Source organism: Pogoniulus pusillus, chromosome 4 (genome assembly GCF_015220805.1).
Source record: "Pogoniulus pusillus isolate bPogPus1 chromosome 4, bPogPus1.pri, whole genome shotgun sequence".
Lineage (NCBI taxonomy): Eukaryota > Metazoa > Chordata > Aves > Piciformes > Lybiidae > Pogoniulus > Pogoniulus pusillus.
In genome coordinates this window covers 48,122,731-48,148,331 of record NC_087267.1, presented here as the reverse complement: position 1 = coordinate 48,148,331, position 25,601 = coordinate 48,122,731, and the positions used below count along the sequence as shown (strand labels likewise).

At 52.4% G+C, this 25,601-nt stretch overlaps 1 protein-coding gene across 1 annotated transcript in view; it reads left to right on the top strand.

The window, feature by feature from the left end:
- The window catches only part of ATXN10 (ataxin 10), a 112,937-nt gene extending 94,796 nt beyond the window's left edge, over positions 1 to 18,141 (top strand). The window contains exons 13-14 of the transcript XR_010302180.1: positions 1,730 to 1,885; positions 18,054 to 18,141. The gene's annotated coding sequence lies outside the window, so the exon portion shown is untranslated. The remainder of the gene's footprint in view (positions 1 to 1,729; positions 1,886 to 18,053) is intronic.
- The last annotated feature ends 7,460 nt before the right edge of the window (positions 18,142 to 25,601 follow it).

Genomic DNA, 25,601 nt, shown 5'->3' with positions numbered 1-25,601 from the left:
GGTAGCAATTTGTCCATGTGAGGGAGATGCTGATAAAGCCTTTTCTGAAGGGCAGCCTGAGTTCAGCTCTGTTGTTAGTGTTCCATAACCCTGTGGCAGGTGGGATATTGCCTAGCAGAAGACAGAGGCTGAGGTGGCATCTGTAGCACAGTTATGTGCTCTGGCTGGCAGGACAGAGGACACAGTGAGGCCGCTCAAAGTTAGGGCTTGGACCAAGCCAAGCTCTGTCAGTGTCTTTGTTCTAACTGCTAAGAAATTTGACAGCATAAAGATGCCTTCCAGAGGGTACAGCCCTGAAAAGCACTTCTCATCTCCTCCTCTCAGCCCTAACCTAGCAGTGAGAGAGAATAATCATGGGAGTAACTGTGGGAATGCCAAGTGAAGGAGGATAATAACAGGGGGACGCTGACCTTGGTTCCCACCAGCTGCTGGCTGCCTTATCTCAGACAGGACAGATAAAGGACACCTTGTTAATGAGGAGAACAGGGCATGGTCGATGCAGATGGAGTGGGTTGTCCTTGCCTAATTATGCTAATGTGTAGGGGTGTGCCCTGTGCTCTGAGGCGACATAACGAGAGCTGAAATGATCAGTGAAGGTCTCTGGCACAACTCACGTGGAATGCTCTGGAGTCCACTGGTGCTGCCTCTGATCACACTGACCTCGACCAGGTTCCCGTGGCAAGCCAGCAGGTTTTCTGCAGCCAGTAATAGTAATAACAGTAATAATAATTGTAAGCCACCTACAGCCTTGCACAGCATTCCAAACATTTCACCTGTGCTGTGTCTGTGTTGTCACATGCAGTGATGCATCATCCCTCAGGCATTCCTGTCACCAGGTCAAACAGCCTGCCCCAGCTGCCTCAGCTTGCTCGCTGCAGGTCCTGCCCTCTGCTGTGAAACAGCCTTTAGGTAAAAGCATTGTGCTCCAGTATGGGCCACAGACTCTGTCAGACTTGGATCCCCAGGGATCAGTGCTGGGCACAGGCCTGTTCAGCATCCTGATTGATGATCTGGATGAGAGGATTGAGTCCAGCAGCAGTATGTTTGCAGATGACATCAATCTAGGAGCAGGTGACCTCTTGGAAGGTAGCAGAGCCCTGCAGAGGGACCTGGCCAGGCTGGATGGGTGGGCAGAGGCCAAGGGGATCAGATTGAATAAGGCCAAGGGCAGGGTTCTACACTTTGGTTGGGCTCTTCTCTGAGACACCCAGCAACAGAAGAAGGGGACACAGCCCCAAGCTGTGCCAGGGCAGGTCTAGACTGGCTGTGAGGAGGAAGTTGTTGTCAGAGAGAGTGATTGGCATTGGAATGGGCTGCCCAGGGAGGTGTTGAAGCCGAGCCTGGATGGGGCACTTAGTGCCATGGTCTGGGTGCTTGGGCAGGGCTGGGTGCTAGGTTGGGCTGGATGATCTTGGAGGTCTCTTCCAACCTATTTGATTCTATGATTCTATGATTGTCCAAAGCAACTATGGTGTGAGGCTGGGTTTGCTGCAAAGGACAGCATTATGTCAGCAGAAAGGAAGGTGCTGCTCAGCCACTAAAACCTTCTCAAAGCATTTCCTCTGAGTGGAGTTTTTGCTAATTGCCCTGTGGAAATGTAAGAGTAGAGATTCAGTTTCTCCATCACCCCAAGCTGCCTGCCTGTGACTCTGGCTGAGCCTTGGAGTGGGGCTGAAGTGCAACTCTCCCAGGAAATTTGTTTTTAACACAATCTCATTTTTTTCCCTAGTTAAACATTTCAAAGGAAATAGACTGAGCCAGAAAAAGAGGCCTACTTTGGAGGACTCTTTGGGCAGAAGATTGCCTGAGGACTTCCTTATTGAATGTACTTTGCCTCCTTATCTCGCTGCGTATCCAGTAACAGACTGCGCTGGAGTGACCTGAGGTACCTCAAGCTCCGTTTTGTTTTCTTCCCCATTTTTTGTCGTGTTGTTCTGTCTCCTCCTACATGGGTGAGAGCTGTTCAGATGTTGGCCTAAGTCAGAAGAGGCTGCAGGCCGGAAGTGCTCCACTTCAGCAGCTGGGTTTGAAGTTAGCTGAAGGCAAACATCTCTTATTGAGGCACTGTGCCAACTGTGCCTTCAGCTGAGTTCCTTCCCTCGCTGGCTGTCGTTTTCCTCTGGCCAGTGGTTGCTTTGTCTCCCTAAGCAGAGCTCCACAGACTCCCTGATCCCTTCCTGCTCTCAGTGACCTGAGTCATCTTTCTCTTCCCTGGGCTTGGTTCTCTTTATCATTTGGTGTTTCTTTAATCATCCTTCTCATGCTTCCGGAGCAACGCAGCCGTGGGGTTGCGGCAGCTCTGCTGTCACCTTCTGCCTGCTTGGCTTGGGCTTTGCACCTCAAAATGGGTGTGTTTGGTACCAGAGTCAGCAGAACACCAGAGATTCATGGAATCATGGGCTGGAGGCTGCCAACACGAGCTGCATCCATCGCAACCGAAGCTGCGGTGTGATGAGCAGCTGCAGTGCTGAGACAAGGCTTGCCCAGGGAAACAGAGCTGTCACTGCTGCCCAGGGCCAGCACTTGGCCAAAGCTCTCTGCTTCCTTTCATGCCAATCAAGAGTTTTGGGTATTGAGTGTTAATTGCCTGAGTAGACTGGCAGAGATTTTCTACAAGAGTTGTTTTCATAGAACCATAGACTCAATCAGGCTGGCGGCTCCAGGCCCCTCCCCAGCCTTGCTGCCCTTCTCTCAACACCTTCCAGCACCTCAACATCTCTCTTGCATTGAGAAGCCCAGAACTGGACACAGCACTCCAGGGGTGGCCTGAGCAGCGCTGAGCACAGGGGCACAAGAACCTCCCTTGTCCTGCTGCCCACACTGCCAGAGCAGGAGCTCCTATAGCAGATCACACAGGAACACATCCAGGCAGGGTTTGACTATCTCCAGAGAGGGAGACTCCACAGCCCCCCTGGGCAGCCTGTGCCAGGGCTCTGTCACCCCCACAGGGAAAAAAATTCCTCCTCAGGTTCACAGGGATCCTAGCATGCTTCAAGTTCCACCCATTGTCTCTTGCCCTGTCACTGGGCAACTAAGGGGAGTGTGGCCAACAGATCAAGGGAGGTTCTCCCTCCCCCTCTGCTCTGCCCTGCTGAGACCTCACCTGGAATATTGCCTTCAGTTTTGGGCTCCCCAGTTCAGGAGGGATCTGCTCAAAAGAGTCCAACGGGGAGCTACAAAGACAGCTGCCTGCTGAGGGGAGGCTGAGGGACCTGGGCTTTTTGGTCTGGTGAAGGCTTAGAGGGGATCTAATCCATGCTCATAAATACCTGGGGGCTGGGGGCCAAGAGCTGGGGATAAACTCTTCTCAGTTGTGCCCTGTCATTGTTAGGTCTCCTTGGGGCCCTCTGCTCTCCAGGCTGAGCCACCCCAGCTCCCTCAGCCTGTCCTCATCGCAGAGCTTCCCCTGTTGGAGACTTTTTCCACTCATTGCTTACCTTCAGGGCCTTATCTGCCTCCCAGTGCAGGGCTCACTTTTTGTAGTGGCTGTTTCTGCCCCTGTTCCTGTCACAGAGAGGTCAGAGTGTGATTCCAACAGCCCCTCTTTCTTCACAGAATCACACAAAACATCCAGGTGGAGGATACCTCAATTATCATCCAGCCCAAACCTCGACCCAGCTTAGAGTCAACACTAAACCACGTCCCTGAGCGCCAGGTCCACAGGCTGCTTGAACACTTCCAGGGATGGCAACCCCACCACTGCCCAGGGCAGACCATTCCCAGTGTTTGATAATCCTCTCTTTGAAGAAATATTTCCTAACATCCAGCCTGAACCTTCCCTGGGGGAGCTTGAAACCATTTCCTCTGGCCCTGTTGCTTGCCACCCAGGAGAAGAGGCTGCCCCCTTCTCGCTCAGGTAGCTGTAGAGAGCAATGAGGTCTCCCCTCAGCCTCCTCTTCTCCAGGCTGAACAACCCCAGCTGCCTCAGATGCCCTTGGTGGGCCATGTGCTCCAGACTCTCCTCCAGCCTCTTTGCCCTGAACTCATAGAATCAGAATCAAGCAGGTTGGAAGAGACCTCCAAGCTCACCCAGTCCAACCTGCCTGCACACCAGGATATGTCTTAGAATCATAGAATCAAGCAGGTTGTCAGAGACCTCCAAGCTCATCCAGCCCAACCTATCCCCCAGCCCTGTCCAGTCAACCAGACCAAGGCACTAAGTGCCTCATTCAGTCTTTTCTTGAACACCTCCAGGCACGGCCACTCCACCACCTCCCTGGGCAGCCCATTCCAATGCCAATCACTCTCTCTGTGAAGAACTTCCTCCTAACATCCAGCCTGAACCTCCTCTGCCACATCTTGAGACTTCTTTTGTGTGGTGGTTGTTCAAAGCCAAGAGGAGGAGAGCAGGTAAGTACTGAGGGTGCACTCACTGCCTAATACAGGCATAGAATCAAGCAGGTTGGAGGAGACCTCCAAGCTTCCCCAGTCCAGCCTATCCCCCAGCCTTGCTCAGTCAACCAGACCATGGCACTAAGTGCCCCAGCCAGGCTTGGCTTGAACTCCATCTCCCTCATGCTGCTGCTTTGAACAGGCGCTCTGAGAAATCCTTGCCCTTTCCCCCATGCCTTTCTCACTGCACAGCACAGCATTATCGCTCCACAGCACTATCAGCAGGCTCCTGATAACAGAGCCCTGTGTGTTTGCTCTAGAGGAAGAAATTAGCATTTGCTGCTTTTTATTGCTGCAAGCAGTTCTGGAATAGGTCTTGGCACTCTTAACTGTTTTGCTACTGCGAAGGCAAACCTGGCCTTGGATTTACCTTTCTCCTACCTTATTAAAAACAGGTTGTCCACAGGGAGTGGAGGGCTGGGCTTGGCTCCAGGAATCTCTGTTCCTGGTGGTGCTGTCTAGGCCGCATGAAATCCAGCCTGACTTCAGCCAGGGCCCAGGCTAGAATCATAGAATTACAGAATCAGTCAGGGTTGGAAGGGAGCACAAGGAGCAGCCAGTGCCAACCCCCTGCCATGCCCAGGGACACCCTACCCTAGAGCAGGCTGCACACAGCCTCAGCCAGCCTGGCCTCAAACACCTCCAGCCATGGGGCCTCAACCACCTCCCTGGGCAACCCATTCCAGCCTCTCACCACTCTCCTGCTCAACAACTTCCTCCTCACCTCCAGCCTCACTCTCCCCACCTCCACCTTTGCTCCATTCCCCCCAGGCCTGCCACTCCCTCACAGCCTCAAAAGTCCCTCCCCAGCTTTTTTGTAGCCCCCTTCAGATGCTGGCAGGCCACAAGAAGGTCACCTGGGAGCCTCTTCTGCTGCAGCCTGCACAGCCCCAACTCTTTCAGTCTGTGCTCACAGCAGAGCTGCTGCAGCCTCTGAGCATCCTCCTGGCCCTGCTCTGGACACTCTCCAGCATCTCCACATCCCTCTTGTCCCAGGGGCTCCAGAGCTGGATGCAGTATCATCCTGGCACTCCCTGATAGCCTAAAAAGTCCCTCCCCAGCTTTTTTGTACCCCCCTGAGATCCTGGAAGGTGGTGGAGTCGCCACAAGAAGGTCTCCTGGGCACCTCCTCTTCTCTGCTGCACAGCAGTTCCACAGTTCAGTACCCCCTATTTCCACCTCAAGGCATTTGAAAGCAAGGGGAATCTGGAGGGGCTGCAGCAGCAGTCTGCACCTAGGTGCAGTCTGAGAATCACATGAAGCTACCACTGCTTTTAAGAGCTGTCCCAAAACTCTGGCTGTATTAATTTGCCAGCTGATGGCCTTTGAAAAGCCTGATCCTCAGTGCCAGTCATATGGAACAAATGGGGTCAGCACTCCAGTTCTGTGGCCCTTTTGTGTTGTGCTTTTTCTACATGATGTAAGGGACACTGCCCACTGCTTCCTGGCCTTCCTGCATAGGAATATTGATGCATTTCCAGTTAGGCTGAGGCAACAATTCCCTTTTTTTCTTTTTTGGTGGCATTTGTGCAGTTTCCTCTGCCAAAGTTGTGCAGCTGCTTTGCATTTCATCTCAGGAACAGCATTTGCTTGAAACCAGCCTTCAGGAATCCTGTGTGTAACTTGGAGGGGGTGAGGGTATCCTCGGTTTCATTAAAATCATATCCAGGGGGGTTTGTGGAGGAGAAGGCTTGGAGAGAGGAAAGCAGCCAGCCTGCTAGTAAGGAAAACATTAGGCTCCTTGCAGAACACCACTTCCCTCCCAAGGCAAACACCCATTCGTGGGTCTCTGATTTGCTGTGGCCCTTCAGAGCCGCCTCGCAGCCGTGAGAGAGGTGCCAATACCTTTGTATTGCTTGGCGCAGAGAGGGTCACCTTCTAACTCATCCTGTCTGCCCATGGCCTGGCACCGCAGCAGCACCGGGCTGATGGCAGGCTGGCAGCTCTGAGAGAATACCCTGGCATTTTATGAGCAGGGAAGTTATTACACTTGAAAGGAAGTGAAAACAAACCCCGAAGCCCTGCGTTTGTCACTTTTATGGCAGAGAGGCAGTAAAAAGCCCTGGCAGCCTCCTCAGCCAATCCCTGCAGCGAGTCAGTGAGCTGCACTGATTGCGAAATCAGAGCCGAATGTACATGGGCGTCTGTGCTCCTCTCGCCCTGCTCCTGCAGTGTGTCAGGGCTCCCAAGAGCCAGCCCCCCCTGCCCCTCGCAGTTAAAATTAGTTTATGGCCTCGATTTAGATGTGTGGCAGCAAGAAGGCAGCGTGGAAAGAAAAGAAGAGCATGGGAAGGGATGGGACCTCCTGGGTCACTGGCTCCAGTCCCTCCCAGCCTCAGGAAATGGCATTGTGTTACCCCTTTCAGGCTGTGTGACAATCTTGACATACCATTAGATGATACAAAAGATGGGGATTTGGATTTACAGATTTGTCCCAGGCCAGCAGAGCTTCCCTCGGCCTCTGTGAGGGACAAGTATCTGCCGGTGGCCTGGATTTACAGGGGGGCTGTGTGCCAGGGGGCTGGGGACTGTGGCACTACCATACGTGAGCAGGGAGCGAGGAACAGGGAGGCTTCAGAGTAGCTCTTCTAGCAACCAGCAGGAGAGTGGAGTTGGAAAATAAGGCTTCCAAACGTGGCTTCTCTTTCTGTTGGCAGCCTGCTGTCAGAGGAGTGAAGGTGGATCTCTTCCCCAGGGTGTGCCCACCCTGAAGTGCAGCGTGGGGTGTGCCAAAGAGCTTGCTCTGGTGAGGACAAAGTGAACTGATGCCCGGCCAGCCCCACGCTGAACTGTCTGGGTGGGTTCCATTCTCACACTAGCTTGAGTGTGAAACAGAACAAGGGGACACAGCCTGAAGCTGTGCCAGGGCAGGTCTAGGCTGGATGTTAGGAGGAAGTTGTTGGCAGAGAGAGTGATTGGCATTGGAATGGGCTGCCCAGGGAGGTGGTAGAGTCACTGTGCCTGGAGGTGTTGCAGCTAAGCCTGGCTGGGGCACTTAGTGCCATGGTCTAGTTGATTGGATAGGGCTGGGTGCTAGGTTGGACTGGATGATCTTGGAGGTCTCTTCCAACCTGGTTGATTCTATGATTCTATGGTCTGGTTGACTGGACAGGGCTGGATGAGTTTGGAGGTTGCTGCCAAACTGGTTGATTCTATGATCCTAAGTGGATGAGGCCAATCTCTTTTCGCTGATCAACAGCACTAAGCCAAGGAGCAATGGCTACAAATTAGAGCACAGAAGGAAGGTTTCAGCTCATCATGAAGAGAAACTTCTTTGCAGTGAGTGTGACAGAGCCCTGGAGCAGGCTGCCCAGAGAGGCTGTGGAGTCTCCTTCTCTGCAGACTCTCAAACCCTCCCTGGATGCATTCCTGTGCCAACTAGCCTAGGGGATGCTGCTTTGGCAGGGGGGTTGGACTGGGTGATCTCTGGAGGTCCCTCCCAACCTGTAAGGTTCTGTGATTCTCTGGTTCTGCAGTTGCCATCCCTGGAGATGTTAAAAAAAGAGAGCCTGGATGGGGCACTTAGTGCCAGGGTCTGGTTGATCATATAATCAACCAGGTTGGAAGAGACCTCCAAGCTCATGGAGCCTAACCTAACACCCAGCCCTGACCAGTCACTAAATGCCCCATCCAGGCTTTTCTTAAACACCTCCAGGGACAGTGACTCCACCACCTCCCTGGGCAGCCCATTCCAATGCCAATCACTCTCTCTGCCAACAACTTCCTCCTAATATCAAGCCCCACACAACTTGAGGCTGTGTCCCCTTGTTCTATTGCTGGTTGCCTGATTGGACAGGTCTGGGTGCTAGGTTGGACTGGATGAGCTTGGTGGTCTCTTCCAAGCTGCCTGATTCTCTGGTTCTCAGTGTGCCTGCACTGTGCACTGCACCATCCTTGGAAACTCTCATGCCATATTTCAAAACCCTTCAGTCTTCACCTTCACACTCATGTATGAGTTCAGTGTATCAAATGCATAAGGCATACAAAGAAGGGCTCCTTGGTGAGTGCCACAGCCTCAAAATCAGTTATGAATGATTTTGCTTTGTCAGTCAGAACTGTAAACTGCAACCGTATGGATTTAGCTCCAGAGGGCTGAGTGGAGTTCCTAGCATTAGGGCATGTTTTCACTCAGGCAACCTAGCCAAAGCAAACGATGAAACCAGACTTCTTCTTGTGGTCAGAAAGAAACAAACAATTTGTTTTGATTGAAGGCTGGGAGCTGTGGAGAGGCCTGGAGTTAGGAGCAGCTGCATAGGAAGCGCAGTGATATGGGCTGGAGGCTGCCAACACGAGCTGCATCCATCGCAACCGAAGCTGCGGTGTGATGAGCAGCTGCAGTGCTGAGACAAGGCTTGCCCAGGGAAACAGAGCTGTCACTGCTGCCCAGGGCCAGCACTTGGCCAAAGCTCTCTGCTTCCTTTTGTGCCAATCAAGAGTTTTGGGTATTGAGTGTTAATTGCCTGAGTAGACTGGCAGAGATTTTCTACAAGAGTTGTTTTCATAGAACCATAGACTCAATCAGGTTGGCAGAGCCCTACAAGCTCCAGCCAGCATTCCAAGAGCCAAAGCCATGTCCTGCCACAGCTCATCCAGCCCAACCTAGCACCCAGCCCTGGCCAATCAACTAGACCATGGCAATAAGTGCCCCATTCAGCCTTGATTTTGACACCTCCAGGCACGATGACTCCACCACCTCCCTGGGCAGCCCATTCCAATGCCAATCACTCTCTCTGCCAACAACTTCCTCCTAACATCCAGCCTAGACCTGCCCTGGCACAGCTTCAGGCTGTGTCCCCTTGTTCTGCTGCTGGGTACCTGGGAGAAGGCAGAGAGTGAGATGTTGATGTGCTGCTGTTGGAAAGAGAAGGTCAAGAAAAGAACTCCTCCACCCATTATATGAAGCAGAACTTTGCTGAGCAGTGTTCAGTTGCTTGCTGAGAGCATGCAGCATTAGCACCGCGATGCGCAGAAAGGCACTCACTGGATTCACTGCTTGTGCCCTAACCCTCCAGATGGCCATAAAGTGACTGTTTAGTCACTGTGTTAAGGAGGGTTTGTTTTTTCAGGCATAGTTCTGGCTGATTTTGTTACAATGTGTTTCACACTTCACTCCAGAGGTCTTTAATGCTGGCAGAGTGGCTTCAAAAAGAGGGAAAAGGAGCAATGCATCAGGGAGTGAGTCCAACCCTGAGCCTCAGGAATGACATCAAGGAGTCCCCGAGCTGACAGAGCAGGCAAGAGAACATTTGCATAGTCGTACTTGAAAAACTTGTCTTCTGGAAGTTTGAGAAGGAATATCTTTGTTAATGATCTGGAGGGCATTGAGTCCAGCAGCAGTAAGCTTGCAGATGCCAGCAAGCTAGGACCAGCTGTGGAGCTGTTGGAGGGTAGCAGAGCCCTGCAGAGGGACCTGGCCAGGCTGGATGGGTGGGCAGAGGCCAAGGGGATGAGACTGAACAAGGCCAAGTGCAGAGTTCTGCACTTTGGCCACAACAACCCCAAGCAGCACTACAGGCTGGGGCCAGAGTGGCTGAGAGCAGGCAGGCAGAGAGGGCCCTGGGGGTGTTGGCAGAGAGGAGCTGAAGCTGAGGCAGCAGTGCCCAGGTGGGCAGCAGAGCCAATGGCATCCTGGGCTGGCTCAGGAGCTGTGTGGGCAGCAGGACAAGGGAGGTTCTTGTGCCCCTGTGCTCAGCACTGCTCAGGCCACCCCTGGAGTGCTGTGTCCAGTTCTGGGCTCCTCCATTGCAGAGAGCTGTTGAGGTGCTGGAAGGTGTTTGGAGCAGGGCAGCAAGGCTGGGGAGGGGCCTGGAGCAGAGCCCTGTGAGGAGAGGCTGAGGGAGCTGGGGGGGTGCAGCCTGCAGCAGAGGAGGCTCAGGGCAGAGCTCATTGCTGCCTGCAGGGAGGCTGGAGCCAGGTGGGGTTGGGCTCTGCTGCCAGGCAAGCAGCAACAGAAGAAGGGGACCCAGGCTGAAGCTGTGGCAGGGCAGGTCTAGGCTGGCTGTGAGGAGGAAGTTGTTGTCAGAGAGAGTGATTGGCATTGGAATGGGCTGCCCAGGGAGGTGGTGGAGTGGCTGTGCCTGGAGGTGTTGCAGCCAAGGCTGGCTGGGGCACTTAGTGCCATGGGCTGGGTGCTTGGGCAGGGCTGGGTGCTGGGCTGGGCAAGCTTGGAGGGCTCTGCCAGCTTGCTTGATTCTGTGATTCTGTAACACCACCTTCCTGTGTTCCCCAAGCGTGGAATCATTAAGGTTAGAAGCTGTTCTATGGTTCTGTGACTCTGCTTTTCTTCCTGATGACGCAGTGCTGCTGCCACATCCAGGTCCTTTGCTGTGTGTGCTTCGAGGGTGATCCATGTGACACTGTGCCCAAGAAGGTATGAGATCATACTCTAACCTCATGCCATCTGCTTAACAGATGGATTTGTATGGTAAGGCTAACAGTTAAAAACCTGGCTCCACTTAGGTCAGTGGTATCAAGGTTTTACCCATGATTGAAGGGGAAGGAGGAAACAAAACAAAATAACAGAGTCCAAATGTAGGTTTCCTAAAGTCACTGCTGGGAAAGTTTTTAGGCTTCAGAACCTCACTTATTTGCTGTTCTGTCATTTGTCTGATAGTTATTTCTGTTTTGCTCTTGGTACAGTATTTGATCTTCAGATCATTTGTTGAATTGCTGGAAGATGCCCAGAGAAGGGCAGCAAGGCTGGGGGGGGTCTGGAGCACAGACCTGTGAGGAGAGGCTGAGGGCTGAGTGCCATGGTCTGATTGGTTGGACAGGACTGGGTGCTGGGTTGGGCTGGATGAGCTGTGGCAGGACATGGCTTTGGCTCTTGGAATGCTGGCTGAATGGATGCAATTAGATGTATGGCATCTGCAAGCCCTGTTGGTTGGACTGGATGATCTCGGAGGTCTCTTCCAACCTGGTTGATTCTGTGATTCTGTGATTATCTCTCAGTCCCTGCATTGCTGCAGGCTGCTAATATAGATGGGGTTGGGCTCTGCTGCCAGGCAGCCAGGGACAGAACAAGGGGACACAGTCTCAAGATGTGCCAGGGCAGGTCTAGGCTGGATGTTAGGAAGAAGCTGTTGGCATTGGAATGGGCTGCCCAGGGAGGTGGTGGAGTGGCCATGGCTGGAGGTGTTGCAGCCAAGCCTGGCTGGGGCACTTAGTGCCATGGTCTGGGTGCTTGGGCAGGGCTAGGGCTGGGCTGGGCTGGATGAGCTTGGAGCTCTCTTCCAGTCTGGTTGGTTCTGTGATTCTATGAACTGTTGAAAGTGATGGGGAAAGTACACCTCTCCCTTTCTTATGGAGCTGTGACTGCTCTAAACTTAGCTGGAGTGGGTCAGAGCCCTGTCTGTACACCCCCTCTGTACCACACAGACATCCATCAGGCTGACAGCTGAGTTTAGAGGGTCTGTTTGCTGCGCTAGAGCGAAGGGCTGGGCGGTTTCCTTGTCAGCTGGATTTGCCTGTTTTCATCTCTTCTCCTGAAACCCCCAACAACACATCAATCATCCTTGGGTTGCTCTAACCCACAGAGTACAATTGTTCTACCCTCTCTGAAACCTTAGAAGTAGTTTGTGGGGTGGAACATGGCTGGGTGGGGCACGGTGCAGTCCCCAGGCTACAATCCGGTGATGGCTTCTAAAATACACTCCTGGAGAGATTAAATCCAGCAGGAGCACAGGTGCACAGAGGCAGCAAGGATGTGTACCCTCTTAGGAACTTCTGCCTGTGTGGGTCCTTATACCATGATATTTTTGGTTCTCAAATATATACTTAGAATCATAGACTGGTTTAGGTTGGAAGGGACCTGAAGGATCAGCCAGTTCCAACCCCCTGCCATAGGCAGGGACACCTCCCACTAGAACAGGTCACTCAGGGCCTCATCCAGCCTGGCCTTGAACACCTCCAGGGAGGTTGTGGAGCACAGAATCACACCATGTGCCATGGTCTAGATGACTGGATAGGGCTGGGTGCTAGGTTGGGCTGGGTGAGCTTGGAGGTCTCTTCCAACCTGGTTGATTCTATGGTTCACCTATGATTCATCTGCCAGCTCTCTGGGCACCCAAGGGTGGATCTCGTTGGGCTACAGGCATTTGTGCTCCTTCCTGTTCTTTAGATGGCTTAGAACCTGATCTTCACTTAGAGTGGGCAGATCTTCCTTTCCCCACTGCCTGCCTTTACCCTCTGGAACTTAGGCAGTGCAGATAGAGCCCTTGGTGAAGGCTGAGGCAGAGAAGCCATGGAGTACCTCAGCCTTCTCCGTATCCCCTGGTGATCAGGTCTCTGTTTTATTTTTGGAGAGGCATCTCCCTAGCCTTGCTTTTGTCATCTGAAGAAATTCTTCTTCTTCCCCTGTATGTCCTTACCCAAATTTAATTGTCTTGTGCTTCGGCTTTCCTAACCTTATCCCAGGCCAATTGACTCTGTGCAGGAGTTGTGGTGAACAGAGGCAAGTCCATCTGGTGAATGGTCACAAGCACTGAACCTGGGGCTCGGTATTTGGGCCAGCTCTGTTTAACATCTTTACCAATGAGCAAGGGAGGTGATTCTATGACCTCCAAGCTCACCCAATCCAGCCCAGCACCCAGCCCTAGCCAATCAACCAGACCATGGCACTAGGTGCCCCAGCCAGGCTTGGCTGCAACACCTCCAGGCACAGCAACTCCACCACCTCTCTGGGCAGCCCATTCCAATGCCAATCACTCTCTCTGCCAACAACTTCCTCCTCACATCCAGCCTAGACCTGCCCTGGCACAGCTTGGGGCTGTGTCTCCTTCTGTTGCTGGCTGCCTGGCAGCAGAGCCCAACCCCACCTGGCTCCAGCCTCCCTGCAGGCAGCTGCAGGCAGCAATGAGCTCTGCCCTGAGCCTCCTCTGCTGCAGGCTGCACACCCCCAGCTCCCTCAGTCTCTCCTATCTATGACCTGTAACTGCTGGTCAGATTTTAACTCCACAGTAGTGGTTTCATGGAATCATAGAAATCATAGAGTGGTTTGGGCTGGAAGGGTCCTCCAAAGGGCATCTAATCCAACCCCCCTTGCAATGAGCAGGGACATCCTCAGGTTGCCCAGAGCCTTGTCAAGCCTCACCTTGAATATCTCCATAAATGGGGCCTCAACCACCCCCCTAAGCAACCTGGTCCAACGTTCCACCACTCTCATGGTGCAGAACTTGTTCCTAACGTCCAATCTAAATCTGTTCCCTCTTGTTTGAAGCCATTGTCCCTTGTCCTATCACTACAGCCCCTAGTAAACAGTCTCTCTCCATTCCTCTTGTAGGCTTCCTTGGAGTACTGGAAGGTCATTGTTAGGTCTCCTTGGAGCCCTCTGTTCTCCAGGCCGAGCCACCCCAGCTCCCTCAGCCTGTCCTCATTGCAGAGCTTCCCATTGGAGACCTTTTCCTGCCCATTGCTTACCTTCAGGCTTCATAAAGTGTCTCTCTCCATCCTCCTTTGTTTTGCCTACTGGGATGTATGGAGTCTTCCTGCTTCCCTTATTCTTGATACTTGAAAGCTGAAATGCACATGGGAGAGAGATGCAGAGGGAGAGCAGATGGTGTCAGATGTACCAGAGAGGACTACCAGAGACAGCGGTTCCGGTAGGTACCCACTCAGATAATAGATGTGACTCAGCTGGCACTCATGTGCTAACGAGGCAAAAGGCAAATTTGCTCTGAGCCACTGCTCTTAAATTTTCTACATCAACATCATGATGCACCAGGATACATCTAAAAATATCTTCTCCTCCCCCTCATGGATGTATCCACAAACCTTCAGCAAAACCACTGCTGCTTCTCCAGCATGAGTGCCCTGCTGGGAGGCTGGGCACGAGTCACTGGGCTCAGAGGAGAGGGATTTTAATCAAACTTCAGCTAAAGATGAGGAAAAGAAAAATTATTTATGGAATTCAGATTCCAAAAGGGGAGGAAGGAGCTGAATTTGCCTCCATGGCTGCTTCTGCAGAAGAGGAGGCTCAGGGCAGAGCTCATTGCTGCCTGCAGCTGCCTGCAAGGAGGCTGTAGCCAGGTGGGGTTGGGCTCTGCTGCCAGGCAGCCAGCAACAGAAGAAAGGGACAGAGGCTGAAGATGTGCCAGGGCAGGTCTAGGCTGGATGTTAGGAGGAAGTTGTTGTCAGAGAGAGTGATTGGCATTGGAATGGGCTGCCCAGGGAGGTGGTGGAGTGGCCGTGCCTGGAGGTGCTGAAGCCAAGCCTGGCTGGGGCACTTAGTGCCATGGTCTGGGTGATTGGGCAGGGCCGGGTGCTAGGTTGGGCTGAATGATTTTGGAGGTCTCTGCCAACCTGCTTGAGTCTATGATTCTGTGATTCTCACCACTATTTAAATCCAACTGTGTCAGGTCTCACACTGTTCATTGCTGTGATGTATTTCTGTGAGCTGTCTGGTTTTGCTAGTTCCCAGTAGTGCTGCATCCCTCTTAGCACTGCTGTTTGGCTTTCCAAGAACTCCTAAAACTGCTCCTTGTCTGAGCTGGGTAGTTGCACACTAAAACTTAATTCAGCTGAATCAGTGCCTGTCTCTAAGATCACAGGACAGATTACTTGTGCTCTGGTCAGCTGTGGTGGGAGGTAGGTGAAAGGAGACTGGCAGACAGTCTGTGGAGCTGAATGTGATAGAGGGAAAGTGATGCAATGCTGGGAAGCAGGGAGCAGGCTGGTTTTCACACTTCTGCTTTTGCTAATTAGTGACCCACCTGTAAACGTGTGTGCATCTAGTAGCCATAGAATCATAGGGTCAGCCAGGTTGGAAGAGACCTCCAAGCTCATCCAGCCCAACCTAGCACCCAGCCCATGGCACTAAGTGCCCCAGCCAGCCTTGGCTGCAACACCTCCAGGCACAGCCACTCCAGCACCTCCCTGGGCAGCCCATTCCAATGCCAATCACTCTCTCTGACAACAACTTCCTAACAACATCCAGTCCAGACCTGCCCTGTCACAGCTTCAGGCTGTGTCCCCTTGTTCCGGCCCTGGCTGCCTGGCAGCAGAGCCCAACCCCACCTGGCTCCAGCCTCCCTGCAGGCAGCTGCAGGCAGCAATGAGCTCTGCCCTGAGCCTCCTCTGCTGCAGGCTGCACCCCCCCAGCTCCCTCAGCCTCTCCTCACAGGGCTCTGCTCCAGGACCCTCCCCAGCCTTGCTGCCCTGCTCTGGACACCTTCTTCAAAAGGGATTAAAAAAACCCAACCAAACAAAACCAAAAAGCCATTTGTGGTGTGACTTCATCAGGTCCTGTAGTTCCCTGCAAACAGGCATTTGTGGGATGTGCACTGTGCCCAGAAGACAACTTCAGCATTAAAACCTGAAGGGTTCATGTCCTCTTTAACCAATTAACAACTATACCTTTGCTGGCTGGGCCCTTGGAAGCAGCTCTTAAAGCTTTGGATATGAGGTAGTAAGTGTTGCATGGATTTTATTTTCCATTGAGTGCATAATCCTTGCAGGAAATTTTTGTGCTAAATCCCCTGTGACCAGAAGTATTCCTTTAAGCTCCAGGGATTCCACCAGCTCTGCCTCTGTTTTGTGCCAGCCAGCCAGATGTATTTAAAAGAAAGAAACTTCTATGCTAAGTAAAATAAATTCAAATCTCTTTACCATGAAGTTTCAAATACAAAGCTAAAAACCAACACAGATTTTATTCCCACAAAGGCACAGAATAAATATGGGGAGGGAAAAAAAATACCCACCAAAACCCAACATGTCAGATGGGATCAGAGATGATGTTTATGCAGTGAGGGGCATGGCTGCAGTGAGGACCAGTTGCATTGTCTAGACCCATGGAGGAAATGAGCTGCTGCAGGCATTTTATGGTTGATAGAGACATCTCCTCTCATGTGTAACACTGGATCCTTCTTCTGGTCAGGAAACTGAAAGTTTTGCAAGTTCCAGTGCTTGGCTGCATTTCAAGAAGCTCTTGTTTGACCAAAATAACCCCCAAAAAAGAGCACAAGGCTTGGCAGAGTCTGAGCTTGACTGCAGTGAAGCTGATGAGAACATCTTACCTGACCTGGCTGGGCCTGGAATCATAGAATCAGTCAGGGCTGGAAGGGACCCCAAGGGTCAGCCAGTTCCAACCCTAGAGCAGGCTGCCCACAGCCTCAGCCAGCCTGGCCTCAAACACCTCCAGCCATGGAGCCTCAACCACCTCCCTGGGCAACCCATTCCAGCCTCTCACCACTCTCCTGCTCAACAACTTCCTCCTCACCTCCAGCCTCACTCTCCCCACCTCCAGCTTTGCTCCATTCCTCCAGTCCTGGCACTCCCTCACAGCCTCAAAAGTCTCTCCCCAGCTTTTTTGTAGCCCACTTCAGATGCTGGAAGGCCACAAGAAGGTTCCCTGGGAGCCTCCTCTTCTCCAGCCTGCACAGCCCCAACTCTTTCAGGCTGTGCTCACAGCAGAGCTGCTGCAGCCTCTCAGCATCCTCCTGGCCCTGCTCTGGACACTCTCCAGCATCTCCACAGCCCTCTTGGCCCAGGGGCTCCAGAGCAGGATGCAGTCACCGTTGAGATCTACACACACAGCTGACTGTGATTTACAATCAGGAGTTTAGAATTGTTCTGAATTTACAACCTCACCTGTATGGTGGACCCAGCTTGTCCAGAACAAGGGGACACAGCCTCAAGCTGTGCCAGGGCAGGTCTAGGCTGGATGTGAGGAGGAAGCTGTTGTCAGAGAGAGTGATTGGCATTGGAATGGGCTGCCCAGGGAGGTGGTGGAGTGGCCGTGCCTGGAGGTGTTGCAGCCAAGCCTGGCTGGGGCACTTAGTGCCATGGGCTGGGTGCTTGGGCAGGGCTGGGTGCTAGGTTGGGCTGGGTGAGCTTGGAGCTCTCTTCCAGCCTGGTTGATTCTGTGATTCTGTGAAATATCTGAGGAGTGGGTGTCAAGGGGATGAGGCCAATCTCTTTTCAGTGCTCAGCAGCAACAAGAAAGGAGCAATGGCTACAAACTGGAACAGAGAAGGTTTCAGCTCAACATGAGCAGAAAGTTCTTTACAGTGAGGTTGGCAGAGCCCTGGAGCAGGCTGCCCAGAGAGGCTGTGGAGTCTCCTCTGCAGGCTTTCTAAAGCCCCTGGATGCATTTCTGTGTGAACTCCCCTCAGGGATGCTGCCTTGGTGGAGGGGTTGGACTGGGTGATCTCTGGAGGTCCCTTCCAGCCTCTGAGGTTCCATGGTTTGGAGTGCATCTACAGGCACGGTAGGGGCGATCTCATCGTGCCCCACCCATGGTGACTGATCCCAAGCGATCTCATTCCACATCCTCAGCGCAGTTTTCTGCACCTTCTCCTGTGTGGATGGGGAAGCAGAGAATGACCCTCCTCTGAAATCTTAGCTGTATTTACATGAGGGCCTGCCAAATGCATTAACAAGTGGTGGAGTGAAACCCCGAGTGAGCAAACATGGTCAGCCAAGCACATGTAAGCAGATCTGCGATGGCAGGGGCTGTCAGGCCGGCTTTGGGTCGCACCGCAAACTGCAGGAGGAAATGTCAGCCCAGAGACTCTGCTCCAGTCACTGATCCTTAATTGCTGTTTTGTCGTGGCATAAGGCACCAAGCTCCTGGGGAACTGTTTTCCCTCCTCTGTGCACAGCAGATTTGGCCCAGATGCCAGCCCTCTTTTGTTGTGACTAATGTGGTGTTTCCTTGCATGCAGCTGTAGCTTCCCAAACTGCGGCGTTCGAGCATCTCCCCTACAAAGAGAAACCTGGAGACTGAGAGGAGATCTGATCAATGTGTACAAATATCTGAGGGGTGAGTGTCAACTGGGTGGAGCAAATCTCTTTTTTCACTGGTCCACAGCAACAAGCCAAGGAGCAACAGCTACAAACTGGAACAGAGAAGGTTTCAGCTCAACAGAGTGGGAGGTAGAAACGTGAACGATGCAGGGAGTCAGGCTGAAGCTTCCCAAACTGGGGGGCTTGAGCATCTGCCCTATGGAGAGAAACTGAGAGCCCTGAGGCTGTTTAGTCTGGAGAAGAGGAGACTGAGATCTGATCAGTGTGTACAAATACCTGAGGGGTGGGTGTCCAATGGATGGAGCAGATCTCTTTTCACTGCTCCGTAGCAACAAGCCAAGGAGCAACAGCTACAAACTGGAACAGAGAAGGTTTCAGCTCAGCATAAGGAGGAACTTCTTTACTGTGAGGGTGCAGAGCCCTGCAACAGGCTGCCCAGAGAGGTTGTGGAGTCTCCTCTGGAGATTTCAAACCCCCCTGGATGCATTCCTGTGCCAACTAGCCTAGGGGATGCTGCCTTGGCAGGAGGGTTGGACTGGGTGATCTCTGGAGTCCCTTCCAACCTCTGAAGTTCTGTGATTCTGGCAGTGGATGTTTGGGATGTTGAACTCACTCCACACTTCTCTCTCACCTCAGCTGCTGCACCCCCCAGAGAAAGAAGGAAGGCAGCTGCTACCAAGCTGGAAGCAGATATTTGGCTGAGTGCTTCCCTGGTTTTGGAAGGGTGCTGCTACTTCTAGCAGCATGCCTAGGCTGGGAGAGGTCCCTCATGATGAGTGAACAGCTGGGTGAGGAGCTCTCAGGCTGTAAGAACAGCTGGGTGAGGAGCTCTGAAGCTTCAAGAACAGCTGGGTGAGGAGCTCTGAAGCTTCAAGAACAGCTAGGTGAGGAACTCTCAAGCTCTAAGAGCAGCTAGATGAGGAGCTTTCAAACTCCAAATCCTATCCAAGGAACCTCTGGTAATAAGGGGCTTCAGCTTCTCCCCACAAGTGGTCCTGAGGGAAAAGTGGTCTTGGGCTTGTGTTTCCTGAAGGGAAGGATTGCCTGGCAGCGCTGGGGCTGCGGGGTCTGTGCAATCAGGGCTCGGCACGATGCGTTTGGTGTGCTGGCATCTGCTCTGTGTGCTTTGTAAGGCTTCCAGTAAAGTATGGGAGAGAAAAGAAATTTGCTTCGTGAGCCTCTGTAGGACATGTGGCAGTTCAAGCTTCGGATGGGGCAGCTAAAGCTGCTGCAGTCAAGAGGGAGATGTCAGAGCACGTAGCAGTGGCACAGCTCTTGCGAAGCCAGAACGGCAGGGGGAATTTAGGGAGGCGATCAAGGCAGACCTGACAGGCCTTTTTTGGGGGGGGAGGGGGAGCAAGAGGTGGCTTCAGGCTTGACTGCACCTTTGAACCCTCCGAAGCTCCAGCCAGCCTCATGTTACCGTATACAATCCTTCAAAGAGGGCAGGGTGTGAAAACAGGCCGTTAAATGTCTAAGGGGTGAAGGAAGAGTTTTGCAGATCAGAGTCAAGGTTGCCAGCTTTCCCCCACCACAAAACCCCAACGTCCCTCTCCAGGAACTCAGCCCAGAATATTGCTTTTGGATGACTGCCTCTGCAACTCAGTGTAGCACAGATGAGGTCCCTCCCCCACCCCCCCCCAATCGACTTCCAAGCCCCACTGTGAGTGCAGAAAAGGCAAAGATAAAGGACAAAATAAAGGCTGGAGTTTGAGTGGGTTTAGCCTGTGGTGCATTTTCCAGCACTGTCAATGTGCTCTGCCTTTCCAGAATGAAGATGTGAGGTGTGATTAGGTGAATCAGGTAGCTCTTATCTTGCCTCTGCATTTGCTCAGAGCAAAGCCAAAGAGCAGCTTTTTTGTTCCTCATCCTTTGTTCTGCAGCTGCTTCCCCAGGCTGCTCCTCAGGACTTTTCATAGACTCATAGAATCAGGCAGGGTTGGAAGGGAGCACAAGGAGCAGCCAGTGCCAACCCCCCTGCCATGCCCAGGGACACCCTACCCTAGAGCAGGCTGCACACAGCCTCAGCCAGCCTTTTCCATCAGCGCTCCAGGCCAGTTCTGATGTGCAGCAGACACCAACAAAAGGGCCACGGTGGCAGCCTCACCAGGAACCTTCCTGTCTTGCTCAGAGGTCTCATCTCAGCCCAGCCCCTCCACCTTGGCCCTGCAGCTGCAGAACCAGTCTGAACGTTACTACAAACTCCACAGAGCCCTGAGTGGGAGCAGGGAGGGGGAGTTTTGGCCACCCCTCTGAGGAAAAAGCCCTTTGAAATGTTGAGGCCAGACCTGTAAAGCAAAGGGTTGTGTTCTGCAAGAGAAGCCTCCAGATGCCAATGGTAGGTTTCTGAAGGAGTTAACAGAGAGAGCTGAACAAGAGAGAGCCTTTCCCCCTGGAAGGGGTCCAGGGGAATAGTTGTGGAAGCTACTTCACAAGCAGTGGGTAGCTTATGAATCCCCTGCTCCAGAAATGGTGGAGACCAATTGGACACAAGATGAAATGCTTTCAAACATGGCTTGGTTCCAGTCATTCAAGCTGATCAGGAGCTGCCCACTACTCAGCCTGGCTGCTTGCAAGAGCCAAACTGCACCCTTTAGCAGTACTCAATCAGTGCACTGGTCTGGCAGAAAGCAGCTTGTCATCAACCTGTGCCTGCCCACTGGAGAGCATCCTCTGGACACAGCCCCATGCAGTCTCCTCCACACGGTGTGAGCTCCTGCTCTTGATCTTTCCTTCAAACCTGTGAAGCATCCAGGCCTATTCTGCCTGACTTCTGGCCCAGCATCATCCTTTCCTGCAATGCCCTTGGAGCATGACTCACCAGGGGGCCAAGAGGGCCAGTGGCATCCTGGGCTGGCTCGGCAGCAGGACGAGGAAGGTTCTTCTTCCCTTGTACTCAGCACTGCTCAGGCCACCCCTGGAGTGCTGTGTCCAGTTCTGGGCTCCTCAATTCAAGGGAGATGTTGAGGTGCTGGAAGGTGCCCAGAGCAGGGCAGCAAGGCTGGGGAGGGGCCTGGAGCAGAGCCCTGTGAGGAGAGGCTGAGGGAGCTGGGGGGGTGCAGCCTGCAGCAGAGGAGGCTCAGGGCAGAGCTCACTGCTGGCTCTGATTCTATCTGTGATGTATGTTAGAGGTTTTGAATGCCTGTCAGAGGCCTCTGGCTGCTGCTGCAGTGCACACACATGCAGTGTCCATTCCTTCCACGGGGACAGCTCTCCTCTCTGCAACCATCCTGCAAGAGGCTACAGCACCAATGACTCTTGGCCTTGCTGGTCACAGCTCAGTATCATGTATGTCCAATGCCATGAAACCAAAACATGCTCTCAAAGAGCTCCTGTGCTCCTGGGCTTCCCCTTCAGGAAGGATATTAGATTTCAAAGCCTATTTACATATTTACTCTAACACTTCCAAGAGCAGGTTTTTTAAGGAGGTTATAGCAACATCTGTTTGCCTTTGATGGGGACAGTTCCTCTTGCTGGTGCTCCTTAGACTGCTGAGCTCCTGAATCTTACAGCACTCTTAAGCATTCTAAACTGCCTCAAGATTTCCTTCTCTTTTCCCTTCTCTTTTTTTTCTTTTGTTGTTATTTTTGTGTTTAAGAGCTTAGAAGCAAATTGGCTGCAGAGTGTTTATAGATGGAGCTAATTTGTCCTGCCTGACAAAGCTGGTGGCCGTCTATGAGCAGGTCACAACATGAATAGATGAGGGACGAGCAACTGATGGCGTTTAGCTGGACATGAGCAAGGCTTTGCCACTGTCCCACACCACATTCTGGGCTCCAGGCTGGTGCCACATGGGCTTGAGGGTGGAGCACTGATGGATAAAGAAGTGGCTTGGTGGCTGCACCCAAAGAGTGGCTGTCAATCGCTCCATTGACAGAGTCAAGCAGAATCCCTCAGGGATCAGTGCTGGGACCAGTCTTGTTCAACAGCCTTGTGGGTGCCATGGACAGAGGCACTGAGTGCAGCCTCAGCAAGTTTGCTGCCCACACCAAGCTGTGTGCCAGGCCTGGGGGGAATGGAGCAAAGCTGGAGGTGGGGAGAGTGAGGCCGGAGGTGGGGAGGAAGTTGTTGAGCAGGAGAGTGGTGAGAGGCTGGAATGGGTTGCCCAGGGAGGTGGTTGAGGCCCCATGGCTGGAGGTGTTTGAGGCCAGGCTGGCTGAGGCTGTGTGCAGCCTGCTCTAGGGTAGGGTGTCCCTGGGCATGGCAGGGGGGTTGGCACTGGCTGCTCCTTGTGCTCCCTTCCAACCCTGACTGATTCTATGATTCTTTTTTGCTCTGTGTTTGCAGAACCATTCTCAAAGGAGCAAATGATGCTGATCCTCTCTGGTTTGTAGAACTCAAGGCAGAGAGTGGTGCTGTTCCTCTCTGGTTTGTAGAACTCAAGGCAGAGAGTGGTGCTGTTCCTCTCTGGTTTGTAGAACTCAAGGCAGAGAGTGGTGCTGTTCCTCTCTGGTTTGTAGAACTCAAGGCAGAGAGTGGTGCTGTTCCTCTCTGGTTTGTAGAACTCAAGGCAGAGAGTGGTGCTGTTCCTCTCTGGTTTGTAGAACTCAAGGCAGAGAGTGGTGCTGTTCCTCTCTGGTTTGATAAAACAGGATAATAAATCTCCCACTACAAAATGCTGAGATGGGAACTGGATGAGGCACAAGAGGGGCTAAGTGATAGGTTGGACCTGATGATCTCAAAGGTCTTTTCCAACCTGGTTAATTCTGATTCTGTGCTGCTGAGCTTGATTTGTGTATTTTCCTCTCCCTCCTCCACTTTGGTCTTCTTCACCCCCACCTTATTTGTAGCATATCCCTTTACCAGAGTTCTCAAAGATCCCCATCTGAGTTTGGTTCCTTTGGAACAGAGCCCTGCACATCTAAAAGCAATCTTCCTTTTATTCTAATACTGACATTCCTAATCCTCCAAGGACTTCAAGGAAAAAAAGAAGGAGTAATATCAATTATGGGAAAAAGGCTTTTCTAAGCTGAAAGGAGGTTTTGATCTGTTAAAATAAAGTAATAATAATATAAAAAACCAAAATTAGCCATTCCTGTAACATTTCCCAGGCTCATCTCTGTCCTCACAGCAGAGCTGCTGCAGCCTCTGAGCATCCTCCTGGCCCTGCTGGCCACACTGCTGCTGCTGCAGCCCAGGCTCTGCTTGGCTTTCTGGGCTGCAAGTGCACACTGCTGGCTCCTGCTGAGCTTCTCCTCCAGCAGCACCCCCAGGTCCCTCTCCTCAGGGCTGCTCTCCAGCCTGGCACTGCCCAGCTTGGATTGGTGCTTGGCATTGCCTCGACCCAGCTGCAGGACCTCAAGGATCATCCAGTTGCAACTCCCTCCATAGGCAGGGACACCTCTCACTAGCAGAGGTTTAGAAGATGGGAGAAACCAAGGCACCAGCACAGCACCTGGCGTCAGTTAGGCTGCAACAACTTGAAGCAGCTTGTGAAGGAGCTTGGTTCCTATTGCAGGTTTGCAGCCTGTGTGGATAGATTCTGGTTGCCTCAAGTACTCCTGCACTTGAAGGCATGTGTAATTAGTCACTAATCACAGAACTTTAGAGGTTGAAAGGGACCTTCAGAGACTGAGTCCAAACCCCTGCCAAGGCAGCATCCCCTAGGCTAGTTGGCACAGGAATGCATCCGGGGGTGGGGTGTTGAAAGTCTCCAGAGAAGGAGACTCCACAGCCTCTCTGGGCAGCCTGCTCCAGGGCTCTGTCATCCTCACTATGAAGAAGTTTCTCCTCATGTAGTGCTGAAACCTTCTCTGTTCCAGTTTGTAGCTGTTGCTCCTTGTCTGATTGCTGCTGAGCACTGAAAAGAGCTTGGCCTCATCCACCTGACACCCACCCCTCAGATAGTTATAGACTATAGTTACAGACCAGATCAGATCTCCTCTCAGCCTTCTCTCCTCCAGACTGAACAGCACCAGGGCTCTCAGTCTCTCTTCATAAGGGAGATGATCAAGTCCCCTCGTGGCTCTCTGTTGGACTCTCTCCATCAGGTCCCTGTCTCTCCTGAACTGGGCAGCCCAAAACTGGACACAGTATTCCAGATGTGACCTCACCAGGGCAGAGTAGAGGGGGAGAAGAACCTCCCTAGCCCTGCTGCACCCTGGGATGCCATTGGCTTTATTGGCCACGAAAGCACTTTCACAGAATCCTGGAACCATAGAATCAGCCAGGTTGGAAGAGCCCTCCAAGCTCATCCAGTCCAGCTGTGCTTTTAACAATGCTTAACTGGGCATTAGTGGCAGAGGGCAGAGAGGTGCAGCCCTGGGGGCTGATAAAGCATACCTCATTCTATTTTCTGGTCCTCTTGCCTGAAATAGCCTCCTATTTCCAGGTCAGCTATGGCCAAGAAAAACACAAGTCAGCCCAAAGCCCACAGGAAAACAGTCACAGCCCTAAGAAAGGGCAGCAAATGTAGGGTGTAGGAAAATCACTGTGCATGATGTCATTGGCTCCTGGCAGTGGGAACCTGAGGGCTCGAAGCTGCTCATGAAGAGGGAGTGGGGGACTGAAAGGATAAAATATTCTGTGTTCTGATTTATTTGTCTTCTGTTTTCTAGGAATCCTGGGAAGAAAATAACTTTGTTTTGATTGCCACCCATGGCTTTCTGACTTCTCCAAGGTCCCAGGGATGTGATTGAGGCCTTTCAGTTGCTATGGGTACGGAGGATGGAATCCACTGCTGGCCTTGCTGCAGTTGCTGGGAGTTCTGCCTTTCAGGAGGGGAACAGATCCCACCAGAGATTTCAGTGGCAAAACCTTAACCTCTCACAAAGGCAGAGTAAGTCTCTTACTTACTAGTCTGGGAATTCTGCCTCCCAAGGAGGTAGTGGAGTCACTGCCCCTGGAGGTGTTCAAAAGGAGACTGGATGAGGCACTTGGTGCCATGGTCTGGTTGACTGGATAGGGCTGGGTGACAGGTTGGGCTGGGTGAGCTTGGAGGTCTCCTCCAAGCTGGTTGACTCTATGATTCTATGAGCAAAGGCAGAATAAGTCACTCACTCCAGTTGCTGGGAATTGTGCCATTCAGGAGGGGAACAGATCCCAGCAGAGATTTTCACAGGCAAAACCTTAACTCCTAACATAGCAGAATAAGTCACAGCACTGCCTCTTCAAAGAGAAACAGTCTGCAAAGGAAGTGAACTCAAGTTTAACTGGTTGTGGCTTTCCATCACTTCTTTTACTCTCTCAGCAGAGTGTGAGAGCAGCACAAGGAATGAGCATTTGCATGCTTAGTTACAAGAGGCTTTCTCTCAGATGCAGAGATGAATCTAATGCCAGAAAGCAAAAGTGAGTAAGCAGAGAGGTGAATTCGTAGGATCAGGCAGGTTGGCAGAGCCCTCCAAGCTCACCCAGCCCAACCTAGCACCCAGCCCTGCCTTTACCAATACTCAAATAACTCACTGCAACTTTCCCCATCAAGTTCCTTTTAACTTTTCTTGTTTCTCTTAATTTCTCTTTGGGGAATT